Source organism: Urocampus carinirostris, chromosome 4 (assembly GCF_059441175.1).
Source record: "Urocampus carinirostris isolate Australia breed hairy pipefish chromosome 4, RoL_Ucar_1.0, whole genome shotgun sequence".
NCBI lineage: Eukaryota > Metazoa > Chordata > Actinopteri > Syngnathiformes > Syngnathidae > Urocampus > Urocampus carinirostris.
In genome coordinates this window covers 21,580,655-21,594,633 of record NC_142352.1, presented here as the reverse complement: position 1 = coordinate 21,594,633, position 13,979 = coordinate 21,580,655, and positions in this window count along the sequence as shown.

Sequence of the window (13,979 nt, the reverse complement as noted above, 5' to 3'; positions counted from 1 at the left end):
TAAGGCCGGGGGCTGGATTTGAACCCACTCAGGAGGTTCCCACGACCTCAGAAATGTGCCGCACACGCGCTAACCACTTCGCCGCCGTGCTGCCCACGATAGATTGATATCAATGACAATAAAAACAATTGAATATGATTAAAAATCTTCGAAGGAGTGAACTAGCGATTACCAAAGCGTGAAGTAGCGAGGGGTCTCTGTAATGTTATGTTTGGAAGAAAAATCTGACCCAGCATAGGACGGAAAAGTCACGTAAATTAGCAGAAACTACTAATAGAGGGCACAGACTTTTAATGATTGCTAATCGCCAGAATCAGCTTGTTCCAGGTATCGCATGAAAAACTACTACAGGCTAAAAAAATGTGTGCACGTTTGTTTGAAGTTAACTGTAACTTTACTACTAAGTGTACAGTAAGTTCTTATGCATAATCAACAGTCTCTCCATCTCAAACCTGGTCAACCTCAGCCAATTTATCCCCTGTTTAATCATTGACAATCGCCCTTATCAAGCAATAATAAACCTTTAAATCTCAACATGGCACTTATGTATTCACAGCAATACAGCGAAGGCAGAATATTGCGATAATATTACCAATATTAGCAATCTACAATGAGGTTTTTGTCTGCCACCAGTGACATAGACGATCCGGATCACAACCGAAATGGGCATCACGAGATTGGTCTTTTTGGAAAGAAAAAAATGTAGGTACACATTTATTACAGCACTCAACTTGCGTTTCATTGATATCATCTAATCTATTTTGTCACAGTATGTTGTTATACTTAATTACTATTTAAATGTTTTTAGTGATCAGGTGGATGTGTTATATAGCTGGTCACTTGGATACCTTTGGGAGGATGGGAGCGGACCAATTAGTTTTAATGTATTTCTTATCTGGCAAATTCACTTGTTACAAGAGCAAATCGAGCTGAGAGAACAATCCTGGCGCGAATTAAGCCCATAAGAAGTACCACCGTATGGTTTGTCAATATAGAGATAGTAACATTGGTCTGTTCGTACTACAATAGTGGAAAAACAATAAAACAAAAAAAATAATAAAGTTTGCGGTAAAAAGAAGTCGGCAAACATCGGAATTCAAAACCGCAGCCTTAAAACACAGAGGCTTATGTGCTAAGCACTCAAACAGAGTGCTCTCAGTATACATTCACTAGTATATCCTCTCAAAATAAATATTATGTATCATAAATTCAAAAACATTTATTTGAATGATGAATTTTGTTTGTGGTTCAACTTAAATGGTTCGTTTGGCTTCTCCATAGTAGGGTAATAAATAGCAAAAAAAAAGACAGGACAAGGAGTGAAAAACGACAAAAAGTGAATGAGAACAAGATGTCTGCCATTTGTAACGTTAAATTGATGAACAATGTGGCTGGTTTGGGGTTTGCCATCCTGCAACTCAGCAGGAAAAAGCTCAGTCCGACTTGTCGGGATGACACAACGGCGGGGAAAAGGAACGTATCAGCACCTCCTTCAAGGCACACAACTCACTCCCCTCTCCTTGCTCGGTTACAATCAATACAGGCCTCCATTTTATGAGACAAGGAGTTAACTTGTTCAATTATGCCGCAGACAGCTCTATTCTTTTGTAACAAGTAATCTGGATAGTGAAATCAATAGTGACAGGCTTATGGTCCGCTAGCTAATTACATATTAGCTCCAGCCAATGGCGTCACAGCACATAATGGAGATGTAGTTCCACTTCATTACGGGAAGGACTGAGGAAGGAAGGAAGGTGGTGGGGGAGATCAATACCAGCGTAGACTCACACATGTTAAAACCCGTATCGGGTGCATTACTGAAAAAAATGAATTAATTACCATCATTACTTGCTCCATTAAAAAAGCAATCCCCCGGGATTACTGACACCAAAATGTAGCGCATTACTCTGAAAGTAACTATTTAGGTACAAATTACCGTACATGCTTGCATTGGAGCTGACCACCTAAAACGGCTTAAAAACAGCAACATAGTAACAGAAATAGAATAAATTGATACCCTGGGACCCTAGTGAGGATAAGCGGTGCGGAGAATGGATGGAACCTGTGGGAGCAGTAAAGTCTTCAAATTAGGGTGTGGGTGATACTGGGAAATTTGGTATAAATCGATTCTCTATTCTTCTTCTCTTCTATTCGAGTAAATAAATGGTAGTATTGTGCAATACCAATCCAATACCGATATGTTTTGTTTGGAAATGTCATAAATCATGATCGTTGTATGATTGTACGACCCCCCGCCCCCTTTGTGCTACTTAGTAATTACGATAAACACACACACATTTAATTAAGGAACTAAAAATGTTTTTTTTTTTATCATTCAATATCGACATTGCACACTTTAACATAAATAAAATAAATATAATTAATTGGATTACAATTTTTTTCAGAACAAAAGCCAAAGGGATTAAACCAAAAAAAGGAGCTATATAATGACAATGCAAATACTGTAGAACAATACCAACTGGAGAACTAACATAAACTCAGTTGCATAATATTTTGAAAATAAAGTTAACAATGCAAACAGAGTGTCAATTTTCTCTCATTGGCTCTGTTGTCATAATGAGAATGGATTTACACGTTTTTGTTCAGGAATAGCAACATATTTACATTTTTGGTTGCAGCTTGTTGCACTCAGCAGGTTTTTATTTGATAAGTGTTTATTTAAATATGTGGGTTTGCCACAGTAGCACATCAATTTACCACACACATTCGCCCGACATTTTCCTTTTCTGTGGTTAAAAAAAAAAAATCCTTTTGTCATTTTTAGCTTCTGGTAACGGTAGACACATTGATGGAGGAGTAAAGTATCGACCCCAAGATCAATATGATCCAATTACTTGCCCAGTATCAATACTGACAATATTTGGATCAATCCGTCCATGTCGACTTCATATCTCTTGTGTAATCTTGAGAGCTTGCAAACAGATGGCGAGACGCTTTATTTCCATTTTGTCTATGGGCTTCGAACCACTTAAAGATTTCCTCCTTTATTGCTGAGTACTGTCCAAGATGTTTTCTTTTTTTCCAAGGATAGTTTATTACGTTTGCTCTATTGATTTCTCAGCGGTTTGTTGTTCCTGTATACGGGACGCCTCCTCCCCTACGTGCTTCCTAACTTTTGCTACTGGTGACACACAACCAAACTTTTTTTATTTGAGATGGTCCACTGCTTTCAACATTTTACTTTCTAGTTGAAAATACAGGTTCAATGCAAATATATTTGGTAGAGAGAATATCAGTTGGGAGAAATTATTTTACTCTCTGCTTGAGACAGTGCAACCATAACTATTGAGTTGTACTTTGTTGGGTCATAGAAACATAGCAACTCCACTTTGACAACGTGATCAGCGATGTATGGGTTCATTAATAAGTCCCGAGTGACGGGTGGCAAGATACTGATTAGAGGGCAAGAGAAAATCATGAACTGTTTTGAGTAAGTATAAGAGTAACTCACCATGCTGTAATGCCATTTGAATTACAATTTCTTTGAATATAAAACGTTACAGTATGCATTACCGAGAAAATGTATTATGTTACTTTGTAACATCTGACTCCTAACACTGGTTAAAACACACATGTAAAGGCTTTGCTTTTCCAGACGTTTACAGGCTTCCCTTGTGGGACCGAGTTGAGCTGTCTGATGGCAGGGGGATGTGGCGGGGGCCTTTGAGGGTCCAGGGGTCGCAACCTCCTTCCCCGTTTTGAAAATAAATTACACCTTAAGTCTCGTGCACAAATGTGCCACCTTCTTCACCAAACTGTCAAGCAATGAGGAGGGTAAATACTCCTACTTTTTATTGTTGAATCCTAAACACACGCACGCACATACAAAAATAAGGTTGCACACTTCACAACAAGGTCACGATTTGAATCAAAGGTTGACAAAGAGCATAGAGGTGGGTTTGAAACAAACCCTGGAAAAAACAAAAAGGTATAACCTTCCACAACCGGATGGCGTCTTTGACCTTTGTAGCTAATTACCAACTAAACTGCATATCTTCTTTTGTTTAAAAAAAAAAAAAAATCTTTCCATTCATTTCCCTTCATTATTGTTATCAGCATGTAGGATTAGCTGAGGACTAAAGGAGATGATGCCGTCTAAGCCCATGTCAACTGTACAATTACGCATCCATCTCGTTGAAAGGAAAAATGCAGATTAAGATAAAGCATCTCCAGGAAGAATGGCGAATTAAAGCGTTTGATGATTAAGAGAGATAGAGGCGACGCTTATAGCGACACTTCCAAGGTCTAACGGCGTACGAGCCTGATTTTTTTGTTTGTTGTGATATGCTACTTGAAAATATATATATATATATATACATATATATATATATATATACATATACATATATTTATATATATATACATATACATATATTTATATATATATTTATATATATATATATATATATATATATATATATATATATATATATATATATATATATATATATATATATATTCATGTATGTGATATATATGTAATAAATTAAAACAATAACGATTAATATTAAAGGGCATATAAAACATATTATTTGTTTTCTTTTTAAACTAGAAAAACAAATGTAATTTGAAATAAAATAAGAACAATAGTCATTTAAATAAGCTTAACTCCCTGCTTGGGCTCACAATTTAAGTCAATAATTTAATATGTGTTTTTCTGATTTCCAGACAGTAGAAAGTGCTTTTCATTGATTTGTTTCTGTGATATGAAAAGGAGGGAATGATACCTATATAATTTATTCTGATCCAACTATCGGTACCTGCAAAGAAGTTTGCTGAAGATGCCAGGGTTGTTTGTTTTTTTGGATACGGTTTTTGTGCACAGTTTTTTGTTATTTTGGCTTACCTTATGTTGTTTTGACTGTTGTTCATTATTTTGCCTATCATGCGCTTTTTACACATTATATGATTGGCAAATCAGGTTGCTGTTCTTTGCTTTCAACACACCTTAAGGGCTGATCTGCTTTTTCTTATCTAGGAGATGTAATTTCAAAAATTGCCTCAGAACTGGTTAAAATGTATTATTTTATGGTTGGGTTCGGTCTTCTCCTGTTTTAAATCCATTGAGGTATTACATTATTAAGATACAACACTTCAATAAATATTCCCACGGCAGATACTTTTGCTCAGTTTAGTTATTATTGTTTTATTCTCCTCTCCTGTAATTCAGGTAGATCATCCATCCATTATCTGCACCGCTTATCCTCAGTAGGGTCACGGGGGTGCTAGAGCCCATCTCATCTATCTTCGGGCAGTGGGCAGGGAACACCCTGGACTACTTGCCAGCCAGTCACAGGGCACACTGAGACAGACAACTCACTCGCTCATCCGCACCTAGGGATAATTTGGACTGGCCAATTCATCTGACATGCATGTTTTTGGAAAGTTGGAGGAAACCAGAGTGCTTGGAGGATACCCACGCAGGCATGGGGAAAACATGCAAACTCCACACAGGAAGGTTTGATCCCACGACCTCAGAACTGTGCCGCACATGCGCTACATACTGTGTTGCCGTGCTGCTTGGTTAAATCAATTTAATCAAATTTATGGAATAATATTGTAAACCTAGGCTATGTTGAAGCGTGACTTGTTTTAGAAAATGAAACTGAAGTTGGGAATAGTCAAGTCAAGTCAAGTCAAGTCATTTTTATTTGTATAGCCCTAAATCACAAAAGAGTCTCAAAGGGCTTCACAGATTATTACACTATAATACACAGACTATTTTTCAGCACACGAGATGTTTTCACATTGTTTTCACATTTTCTATGGGCAATGTGCCTCCATGTTTTTTCAAAAAAAAAGTTCTCTTTGGCTCACAGAAGGTTGAAAAACATTGCGTAAGAGGGTTCAACAAAAATCAGCGACAGAAGACTCGCTTAGTGTGCAGCTGAACAATGAGGCGATGCAAGAACACTGCGTTAAGCCTGAGTCCAATTAAATGCATTTTAATCTAAATATGCCTCAATATGCTTTATTGTTCCTCTCTAATTTCCTGACCGTTATTCCATATGGAGCTGCCGGTTATCGAGAAAGCAGGCTTTATGACTTGTGAAACATTGCGGCTCATCAGTCCTCAGCCGTTAATACGCTCAAGATGAATAGCTCGGCAACGAGGGGCATGGGCCCGGAACAAATGCCCGGGATTTCTGGTGAGAATGTATTTAAGGCTGTGCACTCTTAGTTGGAGAGTTCCAAGGATCATTAGCTTCTAGTAGTAAACAGGATTAAAATGTGCAGAAAAGTCCACATAAGCATGCCCTTTGCTCATAATGTGGAATTGTCATTGATGTGTAATGAATACATCATTTTACTGATTATACCATAACTAGACTAAAAAATGAATTAAAAAATGTTTAAAAGAGCAACACAGGGGAAAAACATAATTTAAAGGGACATAAGGTCGGGTTGCCGGGGCGGAGGAGCAGAGAACTAATTTGATAACTAGGTGTCTCTGTATTGTTTTGAAAAGGAGTACTAGGTAGTGCAAAAAAGAAAACAAACTGGAGACTCAAAGTGACAAAACTGCATACAGTATTGTTTCTTTTAATTTGCTTGTCTAGCCTTTCACAAGGTTTTTAGGGGTAACCGTCGCAGGAAGACTGCAAACAGTCATGTCAGCTCCCTCTAGGTGAGCCTCATTTAATGAACCTACGAGTGCTTATTCATGTTTGTATTATAGACGAAGTAGGTAGAGATGATGGACAACAGTGGAACAGTGTGGCAGGTAAGTCAGTTGTTGTTTGCAGATGCTACAGCGCTTGTGGCTGATTCTGAGGAAACATTGAGAAGGTTGGTAACGGAGTTTGGAAGAGTATGTGATAGGCAAGTTATGTGTCAATGTTGGGAAGAGTAAGGTGACGAAGTGTTCACGTGATGGAGTGGGCATGACGTTAGAAATCAGGTTGCATGGACAGGTGCTGGAAGAAGTTGAAAGCTTTAGGTACTTGGGTTGTGATGTGGCTGCAGTTGGTGGAATGGAGTGCGAGGTATTGCACAGAGTGAATCAAGGAAGCAAGGTTTTGGGTGCTCTGAGGAGAGTGATGAACAACAAGAGTATGAATATTGATGTTAAGAGGGGACTGTATGAGAGTGTGATTGTGCCGACTGTGTTGTATGGTGCAGAGACTTGGAGCCTGAACGCAGATTTAAGAAGGATGTTGAATGTTTGGATAGACTGAGAAATGAAAACGTGAGAGACAGAACTGGAGTAGTCGTGGAACTGAGCAAGCGTGTTGATAAGAGAGTACTTGGTTGGTTTGGACACATGGAGAGGATGGATGAGGAGCGAATGTTGAAGAGGATCTACAGAGCAGAAGTCAATGGAAGGAGACCAAGAGGAAGGCTGCAAATGCTGTGACTTATTCTCAAAAACTGCTGTGAACATTGACAAATGTCACATCACACAGAGTGACTCAGTTAAAAATTTAGGTGTCATATTTGACCCTGATCTATCCTTTGAAATGCATGTAAAGAAAATTACTAGAACCGCTTTCTTCCATCTTCGTAACATTGCTAAAATCCGTTCAATACTGTCTCAGTCGGATGAAGAAATTATAATTCATGCGTTTGTTACCTCCCGTCTCGATTACTGTAATGCACGACTCTCTGGTCTCCCGAAGTCTAGAATCAAGTCTCTTCAGCTGGTACAAAATGTCGCAGCGAGGCTTTTAACTAGGACAAAAAAGTACGATCACATAACACCGATTTTGGCTAACCTGCATTATATTCAAAGAAATTGTAATTCAAATGGCATTACAGCACGGTGAGTTACTCTTATACTTACTCAAAACAGTTCATGAAATTTTCTTGCCCTCTAATCAGTATCTTGCCACCCCTCACTCAGGACTCATTAATGAACCCATACATCGCAGATCACGTTGTCAAAGTGGAGTTGCTATGTTTATATGACCCAACAAAGTACAACTCAATAGTTATGAAATGAAATGAAATGAAATAAAATGAAATGAAATGATCTGCATTTATATAGCGCTTTTCAAGTCAATGACTTCCCAAAGCGCTTTACAATGTGCTCCACATTTCCCAATAGCGGCCTTGCAGCCATGTAAGGCGCTAACCTGCTTATTGGGGGTATATTAGGGGTTCAGTGTCTTACCCAAGGAAACTTTGACATGTAACACGGAAGAGCCGGGAATCGAACTGGGATCCCTTGATCCCAAGACGAGCGCTCTACCTCCTGAGCTAGAGAGTAAAATAATTTTTCCCAACTGATATTCTCTCTACCAAATATATTTGCATTGAACCTGTATTTTCAACTAGAAAGTAAAATGTTGAAAGCAGTGGACCATCTCAAATAAAAAAAAGTTTGGTTGTGTGTCCCAGTTAGCCTTAGATGTGATTTCAAGGTTCTCTTAGTATTATACAAAATTATACATGAACTTGCTCCCTCTTATCTTTCAGCTCTGATTTGCCCCTATGTCCCGGTCCGAAGCCTACGATCTGAGAGTGCCGGTCTTCTGGTGATCCCATGAGCAAAGAAGTGTTCTGCTGGTTCGAGAGCGTTCTCCATCCGGGCACCGGTGCTGTGGAATGCTCTTCCCCCTGAGATCCGATCTGCAACCTCAGTGGAAATGTTTAGATCTGAGCTTAAAACTCACTTCTACTCCAAAGCATATGAATAACCTACTCTTCTCGTCGGCTGAAAAATAGTCTGTGTAATATAGTGTAATAATCTGTGAAGCCCTTTGAGACTCTTCGTGATTTAGGGCTATACAAATAAAAATGACTTGACTTGACGTGGATGAATGGTGTTATGAGTGCACTGCAGGAAAGAGGTCTAAATATAATGGAAGCTAGTGCTCTTGTTGGTGATAGAAAGGAGTGGAGACGTGTTGTGAAAGGATAGTGGGATTGTGGACGCGTTCTTAAAGATGGGCTTGGCACCCGTATGATGCGGCAGGGGTAAACCAGTGAAAGCTGTCGGGCCCTGCTGTTGACAAAAGAGTGTGTTGTGTCACCCTGACCCGAGTGACATGGCCGCTTTCTGGTGTCCCGTTTCATCTGGAGGGACGAAAGCATGACAAACTTAGGTGCCGAGGTGCCTAACTTGTTTGGGTGTTTGGGCGATTGGGTTGGCCATGGTACAAACATTTTTATGTGTGTTTTTTTGCTATTTTTTTTCCCTTTTATTCATTTTTTATTGTATGTGTTGTCTTGCTGTCGGTCACCCCTCTTGAGGGATATGACCAAGGTAGATAGATAGATAGATAGGTCTTGCTTAGTTTTGCTTATTATTCAAATCTCTCTCTCTCTCTCTCTCTCTCTCTCTCTCTCTCTCTCTCTCTCTCTCTCTCTATATATATATATATATATATATATATATATATATATATATATATATATATATATATATCTAGCACCCTGAAATTCTAACATATATGTATCCATTTAGTCTACAATGGTGGCTAGCAACTCTAAAAGCATGTAACCTTTGCTAATAACTCATGTTTTATACCTAATACGATAACTAGCAAGACAAGTGACCTACTGTATATATTTTTTTCGAGCAAATTATCCCTTCATAGTACAACACTGGCTGGTGGGAGCAGCAGTGAATAACTCTGACTAGCAAGTACTTTTTTCAGCCTATGGTGCTTAGAAGAAGACTAACTATTTGTATATCTGGCTAGCTATCCGTTCACCCAGGCTTTATAAGCTAAGCCTATGCCAAGCCTGGTTTATGAGGGTTCCTTTCCAGCTAAAATGCTTTATTGAAAGACTACACATATTTAAGCCAATTCAATGCTTTTTAGGTGGCTATGGAGTCTCATTTTAACTCTAGAACAATGGCTTGAGAGCGTTTTCTTCAGCCTTCAATCCAGGCTGGTATATTTTTGTGCCAATAGCACTAGCTAGCAAAGTTCCATTCAGCTTGTTAACATGGCTAGGAAAAATAAGTTTCCCTCGAGAGCAAAAAAAGGCTATGAAGTATTTGTACTCTAGAACAGGAGCTAGCAAGTGTTTCTATCAGCACAAATTGCCAACCTTTTGAAATTAATAATAAGTGGTAGATTTTATCATGCACTTGTGAAAAACAATTCATATCCAGTATATTAAAAAGAGCAAACAGCATGTGCTTGTTTTAAAACTGGAAGTGGAAAACATACCAAAACAGAAATCGAACGTGATCATTGGAGCGTTTTTTTTACGCAAAAAGATTTAGTCTCACTTCAAAATAAAGCAGACGGACACTAAAATGCAAAGTTGTTTAAGTTTTTCTATTCTATTGTTTACGTTAGTCTAACGTTAAAAAGCGATAGTGTTGGTAAATATAAGATTTGGTGCTTGAAACGCTAGTTTCTTTCCACCTATAATATTGGCTAAAAAGGCTAGCAGCATAATAATGGTTGCACATTAGAGGTGATGGATTGTAGAAATTTTTGATTTCCAAATTACCATTACAGTGTGTAAGCAGGCACCGAGAGAAATCTTAGCTTTCCCTAGTTCTTTGTGTCACATTTGCTTAAAGAGGACCGAGTGAAATTTCAGACCCCAATGGTGTGATCATATCATTCATCTTCCTCCCCAGCAAATTCAATGACCTGGATGAGGAGGCTGAAGATGGTCAGCTCAGGTGGGTTCCGCCGGAAGGGCCAAACCATTTGGGGTAGACACGGGGGGATCATAAATCAGGAACAGCGGGAGCGGAGAGCATATCGGGATTTATAAAGACGTCGCGCTCGGCGGCCCACTTGTGGACGACGTGATGAATTGGCGAGCCCATTGCCAAGGCAAACTACTTCATTATGGCATGGCCCAGTGGTCATTAATCTCCCTGGGAGGCCGGCATCCTACGGGGATCGCCAGACCAGAGAATTTATTCAGGCCTGGAGGTAGCCATTTCATTAGTCATTCAATCTGTTCGCTTGCCCCCTCGCTCACTCACTTCCCGAACTTCATCCCGCTCTCGGCACGTGTTAGCCATCGCCAACGTTTACATAACTTCTCCGGTGACCTGTCTTAATTTTTCCGAGATGGGTTTTCCCAATTTTATGTGATTTCTGTGGGGTTAACATGACTGTTGATGATTGAAAGTTGCTCTTTTCAGTACAGATACTTGGTCCTCAATCGGAAAATCAGCAGTTGTCAGTTATGAGTTCATTCATTTCTGGTACATGCTAAACTTAATCTTGAATAGACACTCAAAATAAGGGGAGGACACATCGATGGATTTTGACCTTGCAAGAAGAAAGAGGAATAAGCCTTCGGATAAGAATTACATTTCCCGTTTTGCTACATGATATGAGGCTCATTGGGAGTAAACTGACATGATTATCTGTCATCTCTCTGCTAAGAGTACCCCCAAAAACGAAACAAGAAATCTTGTCAAAGCCTGGGCAAAAAAAAAGAAGAAAAATGGAACGGTTTGGTAGGTTTGCGTCTCCCTAGTTTGTATTTTCTTGTTTTTTTAGCACTTCTTTTGAAGTAACATGTCAAGTTGTGATTTTCAGAGACATATTAAAACAGTAGGCTTTCGTGATTATTGGTAACAAAAATTAGCTCTCAGCTTCAAAAGGTTGGTGATTACTGCACGATACAATACAGGGACATCTAGTGGTCAGATAGTCCACAGTTTCTCTTTAATATGGAGAGGGTGAGAGCGAGAGCGAGAGCGTGTTTGTTGTTGTCAAAAGTTTACATACATTTGTGAAGAAAATAATGTCAAGGCTCTCTTGAGTTTCTAGTTAATTTTATCTTACATATTTTCTTTGATAGAGTGATTGGAACACATTCATGAGGTTCGGTTCATTAATGACTCTATTATGGGTCAAAAAATATATACAGCAGTCCTAAAATTTGGTAACATGTTCCTTGACCATGTTTACTTCAATTAGGCGCTTTTGGCCATTAACACTTTTCTTGACATAATTGGTGTAGTTCAGTTAAATTTGATGGCCTTTCTGACATGGAGTTGTTTCTTCAGCATTGTCCAAAACTTCTCAATTAGGTTTAAGTCAGGACTTTGGAAAGACCATTCCAAAACCTTAATTCTAGTCTGATTTAGCAAACCATTACCATTTTTGATGTTGGTTTGGGGTCAGTGTCCTGTTAGAACACCCAACTGCGCCCAAGAGGTTATCTTCAGGCTGATGACTTTAGGCTTTCTTGAAGTTGAAGGTAGTAATCCTTCTTCATTATTCTATTTACTCTCTATAAAGCAGCAAAACATAATACTACCACCACTTGATTGATAGTAGCCATGGTGTACTAGGGGTAAAGGCCTCACATTTTTTCTCCAAACTATTTACTGGGCATTGTGGCCAAAAAGCTTGATTTTTGTTTCATCTGACCACAGAACTTACCTCCAGAAGGTCTTATCTTTGTCGATGTGATCAGCATCAAACTTCAGTCGAGCCTTAGGAGGCCGCTTTTGGAGCAAGGGCTTCTTTCTTGCTCGGCAGCCTCTTAGTTCATGGAGATGCAAAACACGCTTGACTGTGTACACCTGTGTTCCATCAGCTTCTAATTCTTGGCAGTACTGCTTTTTGGTGGATCTTGTTTGAATCTCCACCCTCTTGACCAATTTTTTTTCTCAGCGCAGGTGACAGCTTGCGTTTTCTTTTTGATTGTAACAGTGACAAAACTTACAAACACTTCTTTGCACTGTTGCTCTTGGGACCTGCAGCCGCTTTGAAATGGCTCCAAGTGACTTTCCTGACTTGTTGAAGTCATTGATTCATTTTTCAGATCCATGCTGAGCTCCTTTGACTTTCTTATTGTAGCGTTTGCTAATTTGTGTTGCTGTATGTATACTACTGTATGTATAGGATTAAATAGGCAAAAGATTGTTCCCATTCTTTTTGGGATATTAACATTGTTTTTTATTTTTGACTTGTTTTGTTTTATTTTGTTTTCTCATGTTCGAAATAAAGTTGCATTCATACGTTAGTTCATTGGTTCGTTCATTCATTCATTCATTCATTCATTCGTTCATTTATTTATTTTTTTTATACCAGTAGTAGGGGCTAAATAATAAACAATTTTCCATTAAGTTTAGTTGTTTTTACAACAATCACCCCAAAAGAATCACATGTAATGTATATTTAAGCATATATTCAAGCATATATATATATATATATATATATATATATATATATATATATATATATATATATATATATATATATATATATATATATATATATATATATATATATATATATCCTGAAAGGGGGATGCCACATGTGCGGTCCTTTCTCAAGGTTTCTTCATTTTCCTCATGTTGAGGTTTTTGAGTTTTTCCTTGCCCTCATGTTGGTTCCAGATCAGGGGAAGGTGTAATAATGGTCTAAAAAATAGTCTGCGCAATAACCAGTGCAGCCCTTTGAGACTATACAAATAAAAATGACTTGACTTGACAGTCACCCCAAAAGAATTACATGTATATATATATATATATATATATATATATATATATATATATATATATATATATATATATATATATATATATATATATATATATATATATATATATATATATATATATATATATATATATATATATATATATATATATATATATATATATCTCGTACGTTTCCCGGCTATATTAGTTTGTCAATCTTCCTTACCAGTCTACAGTATTTAATCTAAGTTTCTGTTTTGTAAAATGTCCCGATGTCGGAAGCTGCTGGCGACCATGGTCACAAGTATCAATTCCTCTTAAAACAAGGTGAAAACAAAATTGCATCCATAAAACCCCAAAAACGAAAACAAGTAAGATTCACACTCTTTCAACAATATATATTCCATTTAGCTCAGGGTATTTGTTCAGATGGGGTGAGAAAAAGGTGAAACGGGAGAGGGACATCCCAAAGGTAAACAAGTGCCGGCTACTTTGAAATGTGTAATGGTGCTGTTACATGGGCCGAGAGCCCAGTCCAACATGTTTTGGGAGGGCCGACACACACTCTTTAATTATTAATGGCCGCTATTCC